Raw genomic sequence first — 25000 nt, forward strand, 5'->3', positions numbered from 1 at the left:
CAGTGGAAGCACGCACAAACGCTCACACACATACACACGTTTTTCCATCTTACCCAGAAGAACCGTCTCACCGACCTCCCCCTTTTCTCTCAGGGTGAGGAGGTGAGCAGGGGAGAGAAGACCGGCTCTCCTGAGCCTGTATAACACAGCTACATACCAGTCTCGGCTCCGTGTGCAGTGTCTCACGGGTCCTGTCTCTGGATGTGTTCGGACACATCAATTTTATCTAGTCGGTGATCGTTGTTGGTCACCGCCTTTCAAAGTTTGTTGCATTATGGGGATAAGAATTGTTTGAACTTTACAAATACCATGTGATCAAAGTCAGGTTTTCTGGAATATCTGGGAATTTGGGGAAAGTTACCAGGCTTTTGTAACTCTACTGGAGATAGAGAAACACACCGTGATTCCATATGGTATGCTATATGTATTATATATATATATATGTGCCCAATTGCTTTGAAGCAGAGGTACATACAGCCTTGTAAAAGTACATGGTGAACCTTTCTTATTTTCTAGGTCCACTACCTAATCCTGCGCAGCAACTCGCTTCTGACAGGTCCAATTCAGTGCGTGTGATTTATGATCAAAAGCTGTAGGCCATGTCAGGTCGTAGACAAGTGAAGGATGAAATGCTGCACGAGTTGTACAGAAACCCATGCAGATGGGACGTGTGCAGAAGATTGACTTACTCACCAGTTCCCACAATCAGGCCACAAAGCACACACTACTTCTCTCTTCTCACTACCCTTTACTTGCACAGCAAGACAAAACCAATCTTCTGGTTGTATTTGCTTTCTCCTACCGCCCGGACAAGGAATAGTCAGGAGAGAAAGGAATGCTGGCTTGTTTGCCTCTTTTCAAAGGAAACAAACCCACACACATGATCTTACAAAGAGGCAACCAACCAGTTGGATGTTTGTTGGTTGATAGTGGGCTTTTCATTGTTATTTAGCTGTTTGTCCAGGGTTGTCTGAGAGTCCGTAAAGGACTGGTGATGGCAAATGGCATGGTGTTGCCTGTAATCTTCCCTGTCACCAGCCCCTCCATTAGAGCAGCTGACCAGGCCCAGAGCTACCCAGCATTACCTGGGGATGGGTAATTGCTCTGCAGGAGACTGCCCTCTCTTCACACCTCATTAAGCCATTCACCACGGTTTGAAACCCTCTACCTTCACCTTATAATACATGCCATTTAACTAACTCTTGCATCCAAAGTGACTCACAGTCATGTATGTATGGATGGCTCTAGGAATCAAACGCACAATGCTGGCATTGCAAGCACCATGCTCTACCAACTGAGCCGTACAGGTTTTAGTCATGTCTTTGGTTGATTTTGTGTGGGCCAACCAAAAGCACCCTAATGATTGGCGGACAAACAGTGCCTCCCACTAGCCAGACGATGGCTGCATGGTGCGGTTGGTGAGAAGCAACTGCATCTACTCGAAGGCGGAGGTAGCTGTCCTGCTGCTGGGTTGTTGCCCTCCTACGGCCTCCTCCACGTCTCCTGATGTACTGGCCTGTCTCCTGGTAGCGCCTCCATGCTCTGGACACTACGCTGACAGACACAGCAAACCTTCTTGCCACAGCTCGCATTGATGTGCCATCCTGGATGAGCTGCACTACCTGAGCCACTTGTGTGGGTTGTAGACTCCGTCTCATGCTACCACTAGAGTGAAAGCACCGCCAGCATTCAAAAGTGACCAAAACATCAGCCAGGAAGCATAGGAACTGAGAAGTGGTCTGTGGTCACCACCTGCAGAACCATTCCTTTATTGGGGGTGTCTTACTAATTGCCTATAATTTCCACCTTTTGTCTATTCCATTTGCACAACAGCATGTGAAATTTATTGTCAATCAGTGTTGCTTCCTAAGTGGACAGTTTGATTTCACAGAAGTGTGATTGACTTGGAGTTACATTGTGTTGTTTAAGTGCTCCCTTTATTTTTTTGAGCAGTGTATATTCAAATGCCCCAGGGCAGTGATTTGGGACATTGCCCTGTAAAGGGTGCCATCTTTTGGATGGGACGTTAAACGTGGGTGTCCTGACTCTCTGTGGTCACTAAAAATCCCATGGCACTTAACATAAGAGTAGGGGTGTTAACCCTGGTGTTCTGGCAAAATTTCCAATCTGGCCCTCATACCATCATGGCCACCTAATCATCCCCAGCTTCCAATTGGCTCATTCTACCCACTGTAACTATTCCCCTGGGTTGTTACTGTAAAAGAGAATGTGTTCTCAGTCAATTGAACCTGTATAATAAGGGTTTAAAAAATACATATATACACATACAGTACCAGTCAAAAGTTTTGACACACATACTCTTCAAGGGTTTATCTTTATTTTTACTATTTTCAATATTGTAGAATAATAGTGAAGACATCAAAACTATGAAATAACACATATGGAGTCATGTAGTAACCAAAAAAGTGTTAAACAATTCAAAATATATTTTAGATTTTAGATTCTTCAAAGTACCCACCGTTTGCCTTGATGACAGCTTTGCACACGCTTGGCATTCTCTCAACCAGCTACACCTGGCATGCTTTTCCAACAGTCTTGAAGGACTGAGCACTTGTTGGCTGCTTTTCCTTCACTCTGCGGTCCAACTCATACCAAACCATCTCAATTGGGTTGGGGTCGGGTGATTGTGGTGGCCAGGTCATCTGATGCAGCACTCCATCACTCTCCTTCTTGGTGAAATAGCCCTTAACCAGCCTGGAGGTGTGTTGGGTCATTGTCCTGTTGAAAAACAAATGATAGTCCCACTAGGCGCAAACCAGATGGGATGGCGTATCGCTGCAGAATGCTGTGGTAGCCATGCTGGTTAAGTGTGTCTTGAATTCTAAATAAATCACAGACAGTGTCACCAGCAAAGCACCCCCACACCATCACACCTCCTCCATGCTTCACGGCCTGATTCACGCAGTCTCCTCTGAACAGTTGATGTTGAGATGTGTCTATTACTCTATGAAACATTTAATTGGGCTGCGATTTCTGAGGCTGGTAACTCTTATGAACTTATCCTCTGCAGCAGTTGTAACTCTGCGTCTTCCTTTTCTGTGGAGGTCCTCATGAGAACCAGTTTCAACACAGCTCTTGATGGTTTTTGCGACTGCACTTGAAGAAACTTTCAAAGTTCTTGAAATGTTCCGTATTGACTGACTTTCATGTCTTAAAGTAATGATGGATTGTCGTTTCTCTTTGATTATTTGAGGTGTTCTTGCCATAATATGGACTTGATATTTTACCAAATAGGGCTATTTTCTGTATACCACCACCACTACCTTGTCACAACACAACTGATTTGCTCAAACGCATTAAGAAGGAAAGAAATTCCACAAATTAACTTTTAGCAAGGCAGACCTGTTAATTGAAATGCATTTCAGGTGACTACCTCATGAAGCTGGTTGAGAGAATGCTGTCACGTTCCTGACCGGTTTTCTGTTATTTTGTATGCGTTTGATGGTCAGGGCGTGAGTTTGGGTGGGTAGTCTATGTTGTGTGTTTCTATGTTTGTTAAGTGTGACCTGATATGGCTCTCAATTAGAGGCAGGTGGTTTTCATTTCCTCTGATTGAGAGCCATATTAAGGTAGGTGTTTTCACACTGTTTGTTTGTGGGTGGTTGTCTCCTGTGTCAGTGTCATGTTACGCCACATGGGACTGTTTCGGTTTTGTTTGTTTGTTCGTTTTATGTAGGTAGTTTTCCTGTTCATGCGTTCTTCGTGTTTCATGTGAGTTCGTCGTTCAGGTCTGTCTACGTCGTTTATTGTTTTGTAACTATTCAAGTGTTCGTTCGTGTTTTCTGTTTTGTTAATTAAAAATCATGTCATTTCACAACGCTGCGTTTTGGTCGAATCCCTGCTCCTCCTCTTCGGATGAAGAGAACTTCTTCTCTGGGCTTGTTTTGTAGCATTCTTCGTAAGATGTCAAATCAATGTTACTATTCAATTGTGTCTGTCTGTATGGCAACTCTGTTTAATTCCTATGAAATAAAGCATTAAGAGGAACATTTCTGGTGTGCCTTTCCAAATCATGTCCAATCAATTGAATTTACCACAGGTGGACTCCAAGTTGAAGAAACATCTCAAGGATGAGCAATGGAAACAGGATGCACCTGAGCTCAATTTAGAGTCTCATAGCAAAAGGTCTGAATTCTTATGTAAACAAGTTATTTCTGTTTTTTATTTTAAATGTGCAAACATTTTTGCTTTGTCTTTATGGGGTATTTTGTATAGATTGCTGAGGATTTGTTTTGTTTAATCCATTTTAGAATGGGGCTGTAACATAACGGGATGTGGAGAAAGTCAAGGGGTCTGGATACTTTCAGAAACTCCTTGAGAGGGTCTCTTTCTCCACCATTCAAGTGGGACTAGGTATGTCTCACAAACTCAACAAGCAAAAGCACACTGACAAAGATACTCACCTTGATGTTTTTCATGGTTCACCCTACATCTACATGACGCAGTATGTTGAAATGATTCCAAAAATCATTCCGATTTTGCATGGCTGAGCTAGCAGCAAATAGGACAACATCTTCTCTTCCAAAATGCATGCAGCCAGTGTGTGGAGTACAAGAGTTGGCATTGCTGAATGACACATATCCCTGGGGCCTCTGCTCTGCTGTGCTCTGTCCTCCACAGGGGAAAAGCCTGAAGTATCTTCAGATAGATATTCCACCACGAGTTATTCATAAAGGGAATAAACAAGCTGTCAGTCTTTACTCCCATCTCTCACACAAACGCACACACACACACACACACATGGCGCGCACGCATACACTCACTCACCCACCCTCCCTGCTTGGAGTGGGACGAGGCAGGGTACACGCCTGTCGTCCTTCCCCTTTAACTCGAGAGACCTTGTGGTGACCAGTGGGCCAGGCCGGCAGTGACTCGCTAATTACACAGTTAATATAGAGAACAGACGCTCACAGGCAGTCGGGATGGGGATGTGATAACTTTGGCAGTAAAGCCATCAACAGGCAGTGTAAACTCTGACCGGCGTGTCCTTGGAGGCTAAGGATGAGCAGGGAGTTGACAGAGGGGTTGGACAGATCCCGAGGGAAAACAGAGTGTGTGTGTGTGCGCGAGTGAGTGAGTGAGAGATAGAGAGAGAGAAAGAGAGAGTATACATTTATGGATTAATTGCATCATAATCCATCAAACACATTTGGTGTGTCATTTTTATTAAATGTTTTATTTTACCTTTATTTAACTAGGCAAGTCAGTTAAGAACAAATTCTTATTCACAATGACAACATACCAAAAGGCAAAAGGCCTCCTGCCGGGACGGGGGCTGGGATAAATAAATAAATAAAAATAAATTCAATAAAAAATAGGACAAAACACACATCACGACAAGACAGGCAACACAACACTACATCAAGAGAGACCTAAGACAACAACATAGCATGGCAGCAACTTGGGCTGGGCGATATATCGAGTTTTTAAAAATATATTCCAGTTAATGTTTTAGCACGATATGGAAAATGCCTGTATCGCAAGAATTGAGGTTCTGTTATAATGTTGCAACGTTTTACATATGCAGTGACCTATTACTTAGCGAAAGATATGGTCCCAATCTTTATAGTAGAAAAGCCAGGCTTTAAAAAGCTGTTAGGTACAGTTGACCACAAATATCAGCTGCCAAGACGCAAGTATTTCACGGAGGAAGCCCTGCCGCGATTATACACTGCCACCCGCGAAAGAGTCGCAGAGAAGCTGGCTAGTGTTTCTTATTTTCCCACCACAGCCGATCTATGGTCGAGCAGAACGTCAGAGCCATACCTAAGTTTGACAGTCCACTACATAAATGAAGACTGGAAATTGCAAAATGTCTGCCTCCAGACGTCTTACTTCCCAAATGATCATATGGGTGAAGTAATAGCCCAGGGTCTCAAAGACCCTCTGGCATCGTGGAAGATGAGCGAAAACCGACAGGTGCGCATGACAACTGACAGCAGAAGCGACATGATAAAATCATTGCGCTTGAACAACTGGACCCGCCTGCAGTGCTTTGGGCACAGGTTTCAACTCACCATCCGGTAAGTGTGACATTGGATAATTAAAGTGATTCAAAAAAGTTGTTCAGGCAGCTGTAGGCTAATGTGTTAGTAGTTGTGCCATTCTGCCAATCCAATAGCAAATAACCACAGGCTGTTTTAATTTTAACAAATTAACTAAATGAACGCATTTTTAATCATGATTATATAAATGACATATTCAAACAGCTAGTGGTCAAACCTTCCTAAACAATAGAGTAGACGTGTGGGTGTGTGTTGTTCATTTGTGTTGTTCATTTGTTTTGCACAAATAGGCCTTGTATATATTTTTTATTTTAATAAAGAAAATTCAAATAAGAATTATGTCTTGCCTTTTTTATTTTGTTTAGAGAAAAACAAGAAATCGAGATATATATCGTGAAGCGTCCAAACCTCTGGATATATTGCCCAGCCCTAGCAGCAACACATGACAACACAGCATGGTAGCAACACAACATGACAACAACATGGTAGTAACACAACATAGCAGCAACACAACATGGTAGCAGCACAAAACATGTTACAAACATTTTTGGGCACAGACAACAGCACAAAGGGCAAGTTTTTTTCTTCTTTTTCCCCCCTCATTTACATATTTAAATCTGTCAGTTGTTTAGACTGTCTCCTGGATGGGGGGCTCGTAGCCATCGGCCCTATCCACCTTTGCTCCGATGTCATCCCCTGAGGGCTTGACTGTACTTCTGCCACCACCCTCACCGTGGAGCTCCATCAGTTTGCCTAACTCAAACTTGCGCTTCTTCAGCATCTTAACCTTCCTGACGTAGATATCGTGGAGGGGCTGGATGGACTGGCAAGCCTTCACAATGTCCTTGCCAATGGAGTCAGGGATCAGCTTGTTGACGACTTCCTTCAGGACGCCGGTCTGGACCTCACGGGTCATGATCTCCATCATCTTCTTCCTGATCTGACGGACCTGCTGGTGCTGGGCGTACGACGTCTTCCTGATCGGGTTGGTGCGCTTCTTGGTGACGCCAACGCAGAACAGACGCAGGAGGTAGCCGTCGGTGGTCTTCACGTCCAAGTGGGCCTCAATCATGGTCTGGCACTTCTTGACCATGGAGCACATCTTGTCACGGGTCAGGTTCATGCCATGGAGGTTGGTCAGGCAGTTCTTACCCTGCACGTCGTCTGAGATCAGTTTGAACTTGCGGAAGGCCACCTTATCGTTCTGCAGGTCAGCAAGGCTCACCTCAAACACACTTCAGACCATCAGAGGCGATTCTGGTTCCCTGAGTCCTGGAGACCAATGTCTGGCCAGTGTTGCGGATGTTGAACCTAGCGGGTGCGTTGACATCATACCAGCCCTTCTTGGAGAAAGGGTCGACAATCTTCTTTTTTGCACTTTTTTTTTGACACCTTTGGTCAGCCTCTTATTCTTGCCGACTGGTTACTGGGAGTGAAAGAGGAGTGGTCTCTGACTTGTGGTCAGACTCACTCAGGTGGAACAAACAAAACGTTTCAATGTTGAATTGAATGTCATTGAGAAAACAGAAAGGTTTTAGAAGTAATCCAAGAAGTAGTCATCTACTATTTCAAAGTATCTGTAATCTGGGGGTGTTGCTTGCATGTGTTGCATGCACGCACAAACACATGCTGCAAAAACATAATCAGGTAGTCAACACATGTGCAGATGCAGATAAATGTGCTGTATCAATGTACTGTATGTGCATAACGTTCATACCCCTTCCTCTCCTAATCAACATATACAGTTGAAGTCGGAAGTTTACATACACCTTAGCCAAATACATTTAAACTCAGTTTTTCACAATTCCTGACATTTAATCCTAGAAGAATTCCCTGTCTTAGGTCAGTTAGGATCACCACTTTATTTTAAGAATGTGAAATGTCAGAATAACAGTAGAGAGAATGATTCATTTGAGCTTTTCTTTCTTTCATCACATTCCCAGTGGGTCAGAAGTTTACATACACACAATTAGTATTTGGTAGCATTGCCTTTGCATTTTCTAACTTGGGTCAAACATTTCGGCTAGCCTTCCACAAGCTTCCCACAATAAGTTGGGGGAATTTTGACCCATTCCTCCCGACAGAGCTGGTGTAACTGAGTCAGGTTTGTAAGCCTCCTCGCTCGCACACGCTTTTTCAGTTCTGCCAACAAAATTTCTATGGGATTGAGGTCAGGGCTTGGTGATGGCCACTCTAATACCTTGACTTTGTTGTCCTTAAGCCATTTTGCCACAACTTTGTAATTATGCTTGGGGTCATTGTCCATTTGGAATACACATTTGCGACCAAGCTTTAACTTCCTGACTGATGTGTTGAGATGTTGCTTCAATATGTCCACATCATTTTCCTCCCTCAGGATGCCATCTATTTTGTGAAGTGTACCAGTCCCTCCTGCAGCAAAGCACCCCCACAACATAATGCTGCCAGGCCTGTGCTTCACGGTTGGGATAGTGTTCTTAGGCTTGCAAGCCTCCCCCTTTTTATTCCAAACATAACAATGGTCATTATGGCCAAACAGTTCTATTTCTGTTCCATCAGACCAGAGGACATTTCTCCAAAAAGTACGATCTTTATCCCCACGAATAGTAGTAGTCTGGCTTTTTTATGGCCATTTTGGAGCAGTGGCTTCTTCCTTGCTGAGCAGCCTTTCAGGTTATGTTGATATAGGACTTGTTTTACTGTGGATATAGATACTTTAGTACCTGTTTCCTCCAACATCTTCACAAGGTCCTTCGCTGTTGTTCTGGGATTGATTTTCACTTTTCACACCAAAGTACGTTCATCTCTAGGAGACAGAACGCCTCTCCTTCCTGAGCGGTATGGCGGCTGCGTCGTCCCATGGTGTTTATACTTGCGTATTATTGTTTGTACAGATGAACGTGGTACCTTCAGGCGTTTGGAAATTGCTCCCAAGGATGAACCAGACTTGTGGAGGTCTACAATTGTTTTGGCTGATTTCTTTTGATTTTCCCATGATGTCAAGCAAAGAGGCTTTGAATTTGAAGGTAGGCCTTGAAATACATCCACAGGTACACCTCCAATTGACTCAAATTATGTAAATTAGCCTATCAGAAGCTTCTAAAGCCATGACAACATTTTCTGGAATTTTCCAAGCTGTTTAAAGGCACAGTCAACTTAATGTATGTGAACTTCTGACCCACTGGACATGTGATACTGTGAATTATTGTCACGCCCTGGCCTTAGTTATCTTTGTTTTCTTTATTATTTTAGTTAGGTCAGGGTGTGACATGGGGGATGTTTGTGTGTTTTTGTCTAGGGGGTTTTGGTAGAGTTTATGGGGTTGTGTTCAGTGTAGGTGTTTAGGTATGTCTATGGTTGCCTGAGTGGTTCTCAATCAGAGACAGCTGTCTATCGTTGTCTCTGATTGGGAGCCATATTTAAGGCAGCCATAGGCATTAGGCAGGTTGTGGGTAATTGTCTATGTCTATGTTGCATGTGTGCACGTAGGTTTGTAGCTTCACGTTTGTTGTTTTTGTATTAGTTTGTAAAAGTGTTTGTTTCGTCTTCGTTATATTAAAAGAAGATTCGTATCACGCTGTGCCTTGGTCTTCTCTTCCACAGAAAGACGATCGTGACAATTATAAGTGAAATAATCTGTCTGTAAACAATTGTTGGAAAAATTACATGTGTCATGCACAAAGTGTATGTCCTAACCGACTTGCCAAAACTATAGTTTGTTAACAAGAAATTTGTGGAGTGGTTGAAAATGAGTTTTAATGTATGTGTATGTATGTGTATGTAAACTTCCGATTTCAACTGTAATTGCACCACAACAACATATAGGACTCTGCACTGTAAAAATAAAAGACTGACATTTTACTTAAATTACCGGTAGCACAGTAGCCAGTAGGTTACTTTAAATTTACTGTAAAATGCTGTCAGCACAGAAGACAGTAAATCCCTGTAGATTTACAGGAGCTTTACCGAAACACAAATTTACATCATATTACTGTAACACTTGACTACAGCAACATTTACATTGCATTACTGGAAGCCCAGTGGTTAGTAAACAGTTTCAGATTCACAGTGCAGGCAGCTAGTGCAAACGAGGGACAGTATTTCTAATACATGTATTTGATAGAGGTATTTCAGTAGTTTTAATACCTATTTTGTAATTTGTGTTTCACTGGCCTGAAGTACAATTCAAGTATTTCTAACAGTTTAATTAGAATACATGTATTTTGTATTTTCAAATACAAAAATAAACATGCAAGGAGCCCGCTTAACTACAACAACATTCTCGGTCACGGTATCATAATCTTATTACTTCATATGACTGTGATATGGTCTTGTGTATCTACCTTAATTTAATGCACTGAATGCAAATCGCTCTGGATAAGAGCAATGACCAAAATGTCAAGGTATTTTGTGTTAACAACAATATACCTTTTGATGTACGTTACTCTAATATTCACAGTAACCTGCCACCAGCTTCCTGTAAGCTACTGTAATATCAGAGCAACAATACAGTACAATACTGTAAAATTAGCCTACTCTACTATAAGAAAGTAAATGCTACTGTAATTATAAAATTGTTATTTTACATGCAAGCAGATTGGCTGATAGGTATTATTATATTACAGCATATTTATTAATAATTGGTGTTTTATACCACTTGCACTTCAAGAGGCCTAAACAACGTCTTCCAAACTGGATGTGATTGCAGGGCAAAACAGACCAAAAGGACTTGGCAAAACCCTCAACAAGTAAAAGTTTAAGACTTGCTGCCACTCTGTGCATGCCTTGAAATATGTTAATGAGACAGTGATTTTTTTCCCCACAATGCACCATCATTTACAGAATGCTGTAGTAAACATACAGCAAAACTGCAATGCAGTACTTTATTGTTAAATTGTATTGGAATACAATTACAACAATTGTGTCAACGGTTTGGTGAATGGATAAGGCGGAGTCAGGCGCAGGACACAGGTATGAGTAATAAACAGAATTTACTCCGAAATTCAAGCAATGTTCCAACAAGGAAAAATACAGATATCCAGAGCACAAAAATAACGAACCCACATGACAACGACAATCACGCACACAACAGAAAGGGAAGCCAGAGGGTTAAATAAGGAACATTGATTATGGAATGGAAACCAGGTGGGTATAATGAAGACAAAACAAAACGAAAATGAAACATGGATCGGTGGCGACTAGAAAGCCGGTGACGTCGACCGCCGAACGCCGCCCGAACAAGGAGAGGGACCAACTTCGGTGGAAGTCGTGACAAATTGCTAACAGTGTATATGTGTTGCACCCGTTAGTGAGAATGCTGTACCCCACAAAATACAGTACCATACAGTCTTTTTGTAATCTAAAAATGTTGTCCTGTAAATCTATAGTAACCTACTGGCTGCTACTGTGCAGCCCATATTTTACTGTAATTCAGGGCACCCCACAGAATACAGTGCCATACCATTTTTTTTCCCATTACCATATTTTGAGGTGTGCCTCTATTTGTTACACCCGTTAACTGAAAGGTGGAAGTAGTTCTCTAACCATTTAATGTATGCGGGGGACAGATCAGAGTGGCGGCAAGTCTCAAACCTTTACTTTGTTGAGCACTAAGCCATGTCCTTTTGATCAGTTTTGTAATGATGGGAAACCGACGCTTTCTGAAGGCTTCAGGGCCTTCACCAAATCGTGCCGAAAAACGGATCCTTACTCTGAGCTTCATTATCTGTTCACAATGCGCATTAGTGACATCTGCTAGTCAGCAATAAATAGCAGCGTTTGATTATCAGATAGTTATTTTTTCTCCATTGTTTTAATAACACCAGCGGTAAGTTTAGTAGCCTCTAATGAGTTGGAAAACCAGGTTTGCATCTTTCATCATGCGTTCTTTTTTTTGCCTTCAAGTTGACTATTTAAAAAAAAACTGAATCCATGGCATTATGTTGGATTCTTAAGACAGAAGCTTATACTAAATAAAACAAATTATTTGAACAGAAGTGCAGAGAGAACAATTTTTTAAATAATGTGCATTCAATGGGATTTGACTTCATACCCTCGATGAGCTATAGTTCCTTACTCTACCTGCTAAGCTACCGGTCCGTGAAAGATTTTGTACAAAATCCTAACTATATTTGTAAGTACGGTGTCCAGTAGAGGTCGGTGTATGTTAGCAGCTTGGAATCGAGAAAAAAAAGCTTCCCGGAACCATGGCGAAATCATTGGGATCTCGCATTCTGCAACACACGGTTTGAAAAAGCATGTGATCAAACGAAGCTTCGGACGTCATTGATGACGTACTTCTGATAAAATGATCCACGCATCGGCGCACTGCTTCGAAGATTGCTTTCTTAGCGATTTCGACGCATGCCTCGGAGCTCTGGTATCAAACGTAACGTCACTACAGTTTTTCCCGTGTGGTCACTGCCAGTTTAGAAGCCTTTGTTAAGGCCTCTACAAGTGCAAGTGATATAAAACAAAGAATATGAATTAGTGTGCTGTAATATACACTGCTCAAAAAAATAAAGGGAACACTTAAACAACACAATGTAACTCCAAGTCAATCACACTTCTGGGAAATCCAACTGTCCACTTAGGAAGCAACACTGATTGACAATACATTTCACATGCTGTTGTGCAAATGGAATAGACAACAGGTGGAAATTATAGGCAATTAGCAAGACACCCCCAATAAAGGAGTGGTTCTGCAGGTGGTGACCACAGACCACTTCTCAGTTCCTATGCCTCCTTGCTGATGTTTTGGTCACTTTTGAATGCTGGCGGTGCTTTCACTCTAGTGGTAGCATGAGACGGAGTCTACAACCCACACAAGTGGCTCAGGTAGTGCAGCTCATCCAGGATGGCACATCAATGTGAGCTGTGGCAAGAAGGTTTGCTGTGTCTGTCAGCGTAGTGTCCAGAACATGCAGGCGCTACCAGGAGACAGGCCAGTACATCAGGAGACGTGGAGGAGGCCGTAGGAGGGCAACAATCCAGCAGCAGGACCGCTACCTCCGCCTTTGTCCAAGGAGGAGCAGGAGGAGCACTGCCAGAGCCCTGCAAAATGACCTCCAGAAGGCCACAAATGTGCATGTGTCTGCTCAAACGGTCAGAAACAGACTCCATGAGGGTGGTATGAGGGCCCGACGTCCACAGGTGGGGGTTGTGCTTACAGCCCAACACCGTGCAGGACGTTTGGCATTTGCCAGAGAACACCAAGATTGGCAAATTCGCCACTGGCGCCCTGTGCTCTTCACAGATGAAAGCAGGTTCACACTGAGCACATGTGACAGACGTGACAGAGTCTGGAGATGCCGTGGAGAACGTTCTGCTGCCTGCAACATCCTCCAGCATGACCGGTTTGGCGGTGGGTCAGTCATGGTGTGGGGTGGCATTTCTTTGGGGGGCCGCACAACCCTCCATGTGCTCGCCAGAGGTAGCCTGACTGCCATTGGGTACCAAGATGAGATCCTCAGACCCCTTGTGAGACCATAGGCTGGTGCGGTTGGCCCAGGGTTCCTCCTAATGCAAGAGAATACTAGACCTCATGTGGCTGGAGTGTGTCAGCAGTTCCTGCAAGAGGAAGGCATTGATGCTATGGACTGGCCCGCCCGTTCCTCCTGGGAGGAGATCCCTCAGGAGACCATCCACCACCTCATCAGGAGCATGCCCAGGCGTTGTAGGGAGGTCATACAGGCACGTGGAGGCCACACACACTACTGAGCCTCATTTTGACTTGTTTTAAGGACATTACATCAAAGTTGGATCAGCCTGTAGTGTGGTTTTCCACTTTAATTTTGAGTGTGACTCCAAATCCAGACCTCCATGGGTTGATAAATTTCATTTCCATTGATCATTTTTGTGTGATTTTGTTGTCAGCACATTCAACTATGTAAAGAAAAAAGTATTTAATAAGAATATTTCATTCATTCAGATCTAGGATGTGTTATTTTAGTGTTCCCTTTATTTTTTTGAGCAGTGTATTATTACGTATAGCAGCCACACATGTCCCTGGCTGGCACAAAACCTTCCCTATAATCTGCCCTTTGAGGGGAGAGAGAGAGTGTTGAGCACAGATTGCACTCTCTGTGTGATCTACAAAGGCATCATCCCCCTATTCCCATCCGGCCCTGGAGGAAACAGACAGGAGTTGGTGGCCTTCAGGAACATCTGATAACAACAAATTAATTCAGCCAATCAATGTTCGCCAGCGCTGAGGCTGCAGGTCAGGGCCCGCGCGGAGGGGGTCTGAATAGAGCACATGCTCTTGACAGCACAGCAAGACGAGGGCCTAAACTCAGACACACACACACCCACACGCACTGACATGCAGACAGACAGAAACACACACACACCCACCAGATCATGCCGGATAATGAATGATTTACATACAACTTCCTCTTTGTGCAGAAATCAAAAGGAAAATCCAAGGACGTCGAGACCGGATAACTGGCCTCACCTTCAGCTCCATTTCATTTTACGTCAAAGATTTTGGGGGATGGGTGTTGGTTATGCTGTTGAGGACGATATCCAGATGCATTTTGGGTGTTGGTGAGTGTCTTAGGAACTACAGGGGTTATTTCTGTTGCATATGATGGTTTGAGATAGAAAGCAGAGTGGGTATAAACATGTAGCATGATGAATGCTGTTCATGAGACTAAACTGTAACAGGGGTTCCACACCCCACTTGCTTTTTGCCATGCGTCTGAGTGTGAGAGGTATGAGATCAGGTGAGATCACACTGACAGTTCCACTCCCGCTCTCCTCCCACCACCATCACACCCACTTTCCCATATGGTATTTCTCACATAGACGCACACGCACACACCATGCAGTAAACTCATTAGCGCATCATCACCATCCGCCAGGTTCGCTGCCGCAAAATAAATGAACCGTTTCTGGAGAAATCGAAATTTTTCGGTGTCTCTCTTTATCTCTCTTACACATCCCTCTTTCCCTTCTCTGCCTCTCTGTCTCGCTCTCTTTCTCTTTCCATCTTTTGCTCGTCTCCCTTGCAATAGTGAGGTCTCCATACAGTGAGTCATCCCTGAGCACGTGAACAGAGCTGTCTTCTCTTCCTTTTATCCTATAATCATCTCCTGAATCGTTACCTCAGGGCCTTAGATCATCCGCGCAGTCCAACATGCCATACAGCTCCACTGTACCCAGACCTCAGTGGTCCTAATTAGGCAAAATACCAGTGGAGAGGGGGACAAAACATGGCTCTCAGTTCTCCTGCCCACAATGGAGCTGCTGGGAACACTTGGGGATATCACAGGCAATTTGCTGCACAACTCAACTCCTATTGCCAAACAGAGGCTATTCAGCTGAGCATAGCTAGTAAGTGACGGTGTTTCATGCACATCAAACGCCAACGGGTGGTGCTTGAGATATCAAATGAAGAAGACGAGCCATGTACGCTAGCTTTTTTTCTGTTTAAAGGGCAGGTATCCGTCGCTCCTCCTCTCCTCTCGAGACCTCATCAAGATGGATCAGACTCCGCACTCAAATCAGATTCAAAGGCTGTGAGGAGCAGCTTGGTTCCCCGGCTTATGCTGATCGTTATAGTGACATTTTTAAGAACTGATGTCACATAGCTGGACAATTTCCACTCAGGTCTTTTTATGACAGAAAGACAGGTTGGTTGCATTTCCCACACAATTTATTATATCGGCCTTGACATCGCAAGAGAAAAACGACATAATATATTCCTCTGTAAAGGCTGTCTGAGGACACAGCTTTGAAGATGTCACTATTAAGGGGAAGTGATACGGGGACATTGGAATTCCAAAGTGAAACGAGCGGCCTTCCATCCAAGCAGACACGATAGCAGCATCCCATTCCGGGGAACATAAAAGTTGTACCCGCCAGTGTGCAGCCCACCGCTGGAAAAGTTCAGAAAAGCAAGAGGAACGGCTAGTCAGCTACATGGTACCTGATGAGGTACAACTAAGAGAGTAAATCACCATGCCTAGTGCTGTGTGTGTGTGTGTGCGTATGTACGTGCGTGCGTGCGTGCTCCCTCTCCTAACACCAGAAGTGGACGGTAATTGCGTTTGATTGGATTTTCTGACCAACTGGATCGGTTTATTGCCATGAATCACAGGTCGTGGTTCGAGCCGCTGATGGCTTTTCAGTGAGACGAGTGTTTGTCGTTCACACACGCAGGTTATGTTTATCTATCATTTATTCCCCCCCCAAAAATGGAAAAGTACGTGCCTGTGTATTACGATTTCATAATGAAGTGAGGAAGGTTCAATCTCAGGCATAACAACGGCATGGTTTTGGCATGGTGTAATTAGTGGTTGAAAATGAGTACCACTTAGAAAGGGTGTAATTAGTGGTTGAAAACGAGTATCACTTTTTCAACCACTCAACTACTTTCTTGTTAACAAACTATAGTTTTGGCAAGTCGGTTTGGACATCTACTTTGTGCATGACACAAGTCATTTTTCCAACAATTGTTTACAGACAGATTATTTCACTTATAATTCACTGTATCACAATTCCAGTGGGTCAGAAGTTTACCTACACTAAGTTGACTGTGTCTTTAAACAGCTTGGAAAATTCCAGAAAATGATGTCATGGCTTTAGAAGATTCTGATAGGCTAATTGACATCATTTGAGTCAATCGGAGGTGTACCTGTGGATGTACTTCAAGGCCTACCTTCAAACTCAGTGCCTCTTTGCTTGTCATCATGGGAAAATCAAAAGAAATCAGCCAAGACCTCAGAAAAAAAATTGTAGACCTCCACAAGTCTGATTCATCCTTGGGAGCAATTTCCAAACGCCTGAAGGTACCACGGTCATCTGTACAAACAATAGTACGCAAGTATAAACACCATGGGACCACGCAGCCATCATACCACTCAGGAAGGTGACGCGTTCTGTCTCCTAGAGTTGAACTTACTTTGATGCAAAAAGTGCAAATCAATGGGGACAAAGATCGTACTTTTTGGAGAAATGTCTGACGAAACAAAAATAGCACTGTTTGACCATAATGACCATTGTTATGTTTGGAGGAAAAAGGGGGATGCTTGCAAGCATCATCCCAACCGTGAAGCATGGGGGTGGCAGCATCATGTTGTGGGGGTGCTTTGCTGCAGGAGGGACTGGTGCACTTCACAAAATGCATGGCACCATGAGAAAGGACAATTATGTGGATATATTGAAGCAACATCTCAAGACATCAGTCAGGAAGTTAAAGCTTGGTCGCAAATGGGTCTTCCAAGTGGACAATGACCCCAAGCATACTTCCAAAGTTGTGGCAAAATGGCTTAATGACAACAAAGTCAAGGTATTGGAGCGGCCATCACAAAGCCCTGACCTCAATCCTATAGAAAATGTGTGGCCAGAATTGTAAAAGCGTGTGCGAGCAAGGAGGCCTACAAACCTGACTCAGTTACAGTAGCTCTGTCAGCTAAATTCACCCAACTTATTGTGGGAAGCTTGTGGAAGGCTACCCAAAACGTTTGACCCAAGTTAAACAATTTAAAGGCAATGCTACCATATACTAATTGAGTGTATGTAAACTTCTGACCCACCGGGAACGTGATGAAAGTAATAAAAGCTGAAATAAATCATTCTTTCTACTATTATTCTGACATTTCACATTCTTAAAATAAAGTGGTGTTCCTAACTGACCTAAGACAGGGAATTTTTACTAGGATTAAATGTCAGGAATTGTGAAAAACAGAGTTTAAATGTATTTGGCTAAGGTGTATGTAAACTTCCGACTACAACTGTACATGCTGCTTGGCTGCTGGTACTAAATCTGTTGGCTCAACAGTCAACATGAAAATGAAAAATGCAAGAATTTGATAAGTTGGAGTAAATAAATCATGTTGGAGGGGGCAATAGTTCAGTTCCAACAACAGATGCAATAAGTATACAATAACTTCCATAAAAGATTTTTAACCTTTATTTAACTTGGCAAGTCAGTCAAGAACAAATTTCCGGCCAAATCCGGACGATGCTGGGCCAATTACGCGCCGCCCTATGGGACTCCCAATCACCACCGGTTGTGATACAGCCTGGAGTCAAACCAGCGTCTGTAGTGATACCTCTAGCACTGAGATGCAGTGCCTTAGACCGTTGTGCCACTCGGGAGCCCAGAGTGGAAATTGTCCAGCTATGTGACCATCGTTACTGTACATGTCAGTATGAATATTTACCCAATCTATCATACAGCAAATAGGAACAGGAGTTTATCTAGACCATGGCATGACCCAACTACAAAAAAACAACAGACCCTAGTTCTAGCCTGCGAGTTGTTCCTTTTCAGGTCCGTTAGTTAAACTCAATATAGCTACAACACAAACAATCATACTCTGAGAAACCAGAGCCTGACAGAAAAGCACAACAACTCATTTACACCCTGATGGCACGATGGGATGAGAGCCTTATCACACATCCATTTGTATTACAGTGGGCTAGCAGGCCCCACTCCTTCTATTTGCCTTTATAGATTTGTTTTTGATGGAGCGCTGTGTTTGTGCCACCTGCCAAATGGCTATGGCAGAGGGACCAGTCGAGAGCTAAATAGCTTTTTATTTGCAGGGCGGATAAATGAGCTAGCTCACTGTAAAAGGACATAACCAATCAGCCAGTGGAATCAGAACAGGACATCCTCAAATGAAAACAACAAACCGGCTGGCATCTTATTGGAGTTTCTTGTTGTATTTCTATTACCCAATCTCCTAACAGATATCTCATTTAACTCTGGTCAAAATAAGCCATCGGAATCAATTAAGTCTTGTAGTGTGTGTTTATTTGCCAAGCAGAAGAGGTAGCACGCACACACACACCCACTGGGGTCAATGAAAAACAGGTGGACTTATATTTGTAGAGGAATGCAGGAAAATGCCGAATGGAGGTTTTCAGATGCCGGTTAAACAATAAAGGATCTATTTGGGAGCTATGATGTTGAATGTCGACCCAGTGTCTATCCACATTGAATCCCAAACTCAGAAAATGATTGCTCTACTCTATCCCCGTTGAATCACAGAAACGCAAAAAAACTGAACTCTTCAGTGACTCCCTATATGACCACATTTCCCTCTGTTATTTCAGAAGTAGCTACTTGCATCTCTTTGGCCTTCTCCTCTAGCAAATTACCCCAACTCTGACTGTAACCACTCATTCAATCCCCGCTCAATAGTTAAAGGAATCAAGCTCAATGCCAAGTTAACAAATATTCTGAAGTAGCGCTGGATTCCAGGCACTCAGCAAAAAGGTGGGCTTTTGTTATGATAACCAAAATAGATTTTCTGTCATATTCACAAATTTCACTCATACTTTAACTGTATATGTAATTGCTGCATTCGCCATATCCACTGAGGTGGTAGGTTTCGAAAATCACATGGGATTGATACAATTCAATTCTGATCAAATGTTATTTGTCACAGGAGCCGAATACAACAGGTGTAGACCTTACAGTGAAATGCTTACTTACAAGCCTTTAACCAACAATGCATTTAAAGTCATCGATGCACTTGTTGATGAAGCCAGTGACTGATGTGGTGTACACCTCCATTGGAAGAATCCTGGAACATATTCCAGTCTGTGCTAGCAAAACAGTCCTGTAGCTTAGCATCTGCTTCATCTGACCACTTTCTTATTGACCGAATCACTGGTGCTTCCTGCTGTAGTGTTTTGTTTGTAAACAGGAATCAGGAGGATAGAATTATGGTCAGATTTGCCAAATGGAGGGCGAGGGAGAGCTTTGTACGTGCCTCCCTGTGTGGAGTAAAGGTGGTCTAGAGTTTTTTCCCCGACATGCTGATAGAAATGAGGTAAAACGGATTTGAGTTTTCCTGCCACTAGGAGCACCGCCTCTGGGTGAGCATTTTCCTGTTTACTTATGGCCATATACAGCTCATTGAGTACGGTCTTAGTGCCAGCATCGGTTTGTGGTGGTATGTAGACAGCTACGAAAAATAGAAATGAAAAATCTCTAGGTAAATAGTGTGGTCTACAGCTTATCATGAGATACTCTACCTCTGGCCTTTTAACAACCTATGCTATAGACAAGTAGCTATATCTATAGGGGGTGCATTCAAGCAGGACCACCCGGTCACCAATCTCTAAGGACTCTACACTGTTTTCCTTCACATGCTGGAACCTTCCACACGGCTGATTAGCCCTCATCCGAAAATCCCTTTCAGAGCAAGGGCGAGGAAACAGACCACTAAGAGTGAAGGACACTGACATCGTGAGGACAAACAGAGAGTAACACTCGGTAACCGAAGACGGATCGTCATCAGAGAAGTCTGAATCCGGTCCACACAGAGACACCCATCGGAGACCTTCAACACGTAATTACATCATTATATTCTGACCCATAAGAGAGGCAGGTCGGTTGCAAGGTTAGGGTTAAAATCAAGATAGCTGACAAATGCACCCAGGTGTGTGTTTCTCTTGTGCACTCTCTCTCACTCTCTCTCTCTCTCTTGAAATCCCCATTTTGTGTATCACGTGTCATATTGTGTTGGCCCGCTAGGGACCTGTCTTATCGTACTAAATTCTAATCAATAGCCTGTGTAGACTGTGTGTTTGTGTATCTTATATTATAATTTTAGCATGTTAGCAAATAAATAATCAACTCAACTGGTGTGGTACGGACTTATTTGGTGAAACTCAGGTTTGTGCAACGACGTTCAGAATGAGACTATAGAGGAAATTGATCAATTTTACTGTTGTAAAATCCATATTCTGGTATTGTTTTGGTTCATTTGGAAAATAGAAGCTCAATAAAGCTAAAACTTTCCCATGGTGCCCCAGAGTTAATAATTGCCTGATTAATTTAATCACGTAATTATAAACCATTAATCATTCGACAAGCAGCAGTCGTCACATTAATCAATACAACGCCACAACATACCAGAGGCCGCTGTTCTATCCTGCCAAAAAGCTTACAACCCACCAGCTGTATGTTATTAATGTCGTCGTTCAGCCACGACTCAGTTGACATTACAGTTTTTAATGTCCCATTGGTAGGATATACGTGATCGTAGTTCGTCTATTTTATTGTCGATTGATTGTACGTTGGCTAATAAGACCGATGGTAAAGGTAGATTACCCTCACGGCGACGGATTCTAACAAGGCACCGGATCTTCGTCCACGATTGTCACGCCCTGGCCTTAGTATTCTTTGTGTTCTTTATTATTTTAGTTAGGTCAGGGTGTGACATGGGGAATGTTTGTGTGTTGTTGGTTTTGGGTGTTGTTTATGGTAAAGGGGTTGTTGGGTATAGTATATGGGTTTGTGTGGAGTACATGTGTCTAGTGTTGTCTATGTATGTTTAGTTGTCTAGGAGAGTCTATGGTTACCTGAATGAGTTCCCAATTAGAGACAGCTGATTTCGGTTGTCTCTGATTGGGAGCCTTATTTAGGGTAGCCATAGGCTCTCATTGGTTGTGGGTAATTGTCTATGTCAGAACGTTTGTAGCCTGTTGTATGTGCACGACGTTTATTAGCTTCACGATCGTTTGTTAGTTTGTATTAAGTGTTTCGTGTTTATTTTTCGTCATCTTTTTATAATAAAAGAAGATGGCTTATTTTCCAAGTGCTGCGTTTTGGTCCGTCAATCCGCCACATGATCGTGACAGAATTACCCACCATCGGACCAAGCAGCGGAAAACAAAGCAACAGCAGCAATGTCAAGACTCCTGGACGTGGGAGGAAATTCTAGACGGGAGAGGACCCTGGTCACAGCCAGGGGAATATCACTGCCCCAAGGCAGAGATGGAGGCAGCACGGCGACACGGGAGGAAGCCCAAGAGACAGCACAAAAAATTTTTTGGAGGGGGGCACTTGGAGCAGTCGGCGAAGTTGAGGGGTGAGTCTGAGTGTGTCGAGGAGTTATTGGACAGATTGGAGGAGAGTGAACGAAGGGGAGATTATGAGACATTCGAAGAGTTGTTGACGAAATTGGAGGAGAGTGAAGAGAGATTTGGCAGAGTATGCAATGCATTCTCCCTGAGGAGCGTATTAGCTGTCCGATGCCACCTGTGTCAGTTCCTCGTACTCAGCCTGAAACTTGTATTAAAGTTCCGGAAGATTTGATGCCGGCTATACACACCAGGTCTCCAGTACACCTTCACAACCCGGTGTGTCCTGTTCCTACTTTTTGCACTCATCCTGAGATGCATGTCCCCAGCCCTGTACCACTAGTTCCGGCACCAAGCACTAGGTCTAAGGTGCGTCTCCAGAGCCCTTTACGCACTGTTCCTGCTCCCCGCACTAGCTTTGAGGTGCGTGTTTCCAGCCCATTACCACCAGTGCCTTCACCACGCATCAAGCTTCCTGGGTGTCTCCAGAGCCCTGTTCTTCCTCCACGTACTAGCCCTGTGGTGCGTGTCTCCAGCACATTACCACCAGTGCCTACACCACGCACCAAGCCCTCTGTGTGTCTCCAGAGTCCTGTACGCACTGTTCCTTCTCCCCGTACTCGCCCTGATGTGCGGGTCCTCAGCCCGGTACCACCAGTACCGGTACCACGCACAAGGCCTATAGTACGCCTTGAGAGTCCAGTGTGCCCTGTTGTTGCTCCCCGCACTAGCCTTGAGATGCGTGTTCCCAGCCCGATACCACCAGTGCCGGCACCACGCACTAGGCCTAATGTGCGTCTCCAGGGTCCAGTATGCCCTGTTCCTTCTCCCCGCACTAGCCCTGAGATGCGTGTCCCCAGCCCGGTGCTACCAGTCCCGGCACCACGCACCAGGCCTACAGTGCGCCTCAGCCGGCAGGAGTCTGCCGTCTGCACAGCAATGACTGAACTGCCCGTCTCCCCAGCGCCATCTGAGCCATCCGTCTCCCCAGCGCCATCTGAGCCATCCGTCTCCCCAGCGCCATCTGAGCCATCCGTCTGCAATGAGCCTGCAAAGCCGCCCGTCTGCCATGAGCCTGCAAAGCCGCCCGTCTGCCATGAGCCCACTGAGCCGTCCGCCAGACAGGAGCCGCTAGAGCCGCCAGCCAGACAGGAGCCGCTAGAGCCGTCCGTCAGACAGGATCTGCCAGAGCCGTCAACCAGACAGGATCTGCCAGAGCCGCCAACCAGACAGGATCTGCCAGAGCCGCCAATCAGACAGGAGCAGCCAGATCAGTCAGCCAGCCATGAGCAGCCAGATCAGACCGCCAGCCATGAGCAGCCAGATCCGTCAGCTAGCCATGAGCAGCCAGATCCGTCAGCTAGCCATGAGCAGCCAGATCCGTCAGCTAGCCATGAGCAGCCAGATCCGTCAGCTAGCCATGAGCAGCCAGATCCGTCAGCTAGCCATGAGCAGCTAGATCCGTCAGTTAGCCATGAGCAGCCAGATCCGTCAGCTAGCCATGAGCAGCCAGATCCGTCAGCCAGCCATGAGCAGCCAGATCCGTCAGCTAGCCATGAGCAGCCAGATCCGTCAGCCAGCCATGAGCAGCCAGATCCGTCAGCTAGCCATGAGCAGCCAGATCCGTCAGCTAGCCATGAGCAGCCAGATCCGTCAGCTAGCCATGAGCAGCCAGATCCGTCAGCTAGCCATGAGCAGCCAGATCCGTCAGCTAGCCTTGAGCAGCCAGATCCGTCAGCTAGCCATGAGCAGCCAGATCCGTCAGCTAGCCATGAGCAGCCAGATCCGTCAGCTAGCCATGAGCAGCCAGATCCGTCAGCCAGCCATGAGCAGCCAGATACGTCAGCCAGCCATAGGCCGTCCCTCAGTCCGGAGCTGCAGTCCCTCAGTCCGGAGCTGCCATTCCTCAGTCCGGAGCTGCCATTCCTCAGTCCGGAGCTGCCCCTTACCCTGGTGCTGCCCCTTACCCTGGTGCTGCCCCTTACCCTGGTGCTGCCCCTTATCCTGGTACTGCCCCTTACCCTGGTACTGCCCCTTACCCTGGTACTGCCCCTGACCCTGGTACTGCCCCTTACCCTGGTACTGCCCCTTAGTCCGGAACTGCCCCTTAATGCAATGGGGTTAATGTGGAGGGGGGTCATTTGGAGGAAGCCCAGGAGGTGGTTAGGGACTGTGATGACGTGGGGACCACAACCAGAGCCGGAGCCGCCACCGTGGATGGAAGCCCACCCAGACCCTCCCCTAGACTGTGTAATGGTGCGCCCGGAGTTCGCACCTTAAGGGGGGGGTTATGTCACGCCCTGGCCTTAGTATTCTTTGTGTTCTTTATTATTTTAGTTAGGTCAGGGTGTGACATGGGGAATGTTTGTGTGTTGTTGGTTTTGGGTGTTGTTTATGGTAAAGGGGTTGTTGGGTATAGTATATGGGTTTGTGTGGAGTACATGTGTCTAGTGTTGTCTATGTATGTTTAGTTGTCTAGGAGAGTCTATGGTTACCTGAATGAGTTCCCAATTAGAGACAGCTGATTTCGGTTGTCTCTGATTGGGAGCCTTATTTAGGGTAGCCATAGGCTCTCATTGGTTGTGGGTAATTGTCTATGTCAGAACGTTTGTAGCCTGTTGTATGTGCACGACGTTTATTAGCTTCACGATCGTTTGTTGTTTTGTTAGTTTGTATTAAGTGTTTCGTGTTTATTTTTCGTCATCTTTTAAAAATAAAAGAAGATGGCTTACTTTCCAAATGCTGCGTTTTGGTCCGTCAATCCGCCACACGATCGTGACAACGATATTACGGGGATGAGGGCCTTGTCGGGTGTCTAAAAGTAAATCCTTCCGGTCCGACTCGTTGAAGAAAAATTATTCCTCCAGTACGGGGAGTTATCGCTGTCCTGATATCTAGAAGCTCTTTTCAGTCATAAGACACGGTGGCAGAAACATTATGTACAAATTAACTTACAAACGCACAAAAAAAAACATACACAATAGCACAATTGGTTACGGGATCGTAAAACGGCAGCCATCTCCTTCGGCGCCATCTTTACAATTAACATGATAATGAAAATAGGTAAGTCCCCTTATTATCATAACTATAGGCTAGCCTATATATTATATTGATACTCTCTTTATTAGTCTTCCTATTAGACATACACAGACTTCCCCTTGCTGTTG

The 25000-nt window shown here is 44.6% G+C and overlaps 1 pseudogene; it reads right to left on the reverse strand.

The window, feature by feature from the left end:
* Positions 1-6654: 6654 nt before the first annotated feature.
* The window catches only part of LOC129864683 (40S ribosomal protein S3a-like), a 98098-nt pseudogene continuing 79752 nt past the window's right edge, over positions 6655-25000 (reverse strand).

Source organism: Salvelinus fontinalis, chromosome 11 (genome assembly GCF_029448725.1).
Source record: "Salvelinus fontinalis isolate EN_2023a chromosome 11, ASM2944872v1, whole genome shotgun sequence".
NCBI lineage: Eukaryota > Metazoa > Chordata > Actinopteri > Salmoniformes > Salmonidae > Salvelinus > Salvelinus fontinalis.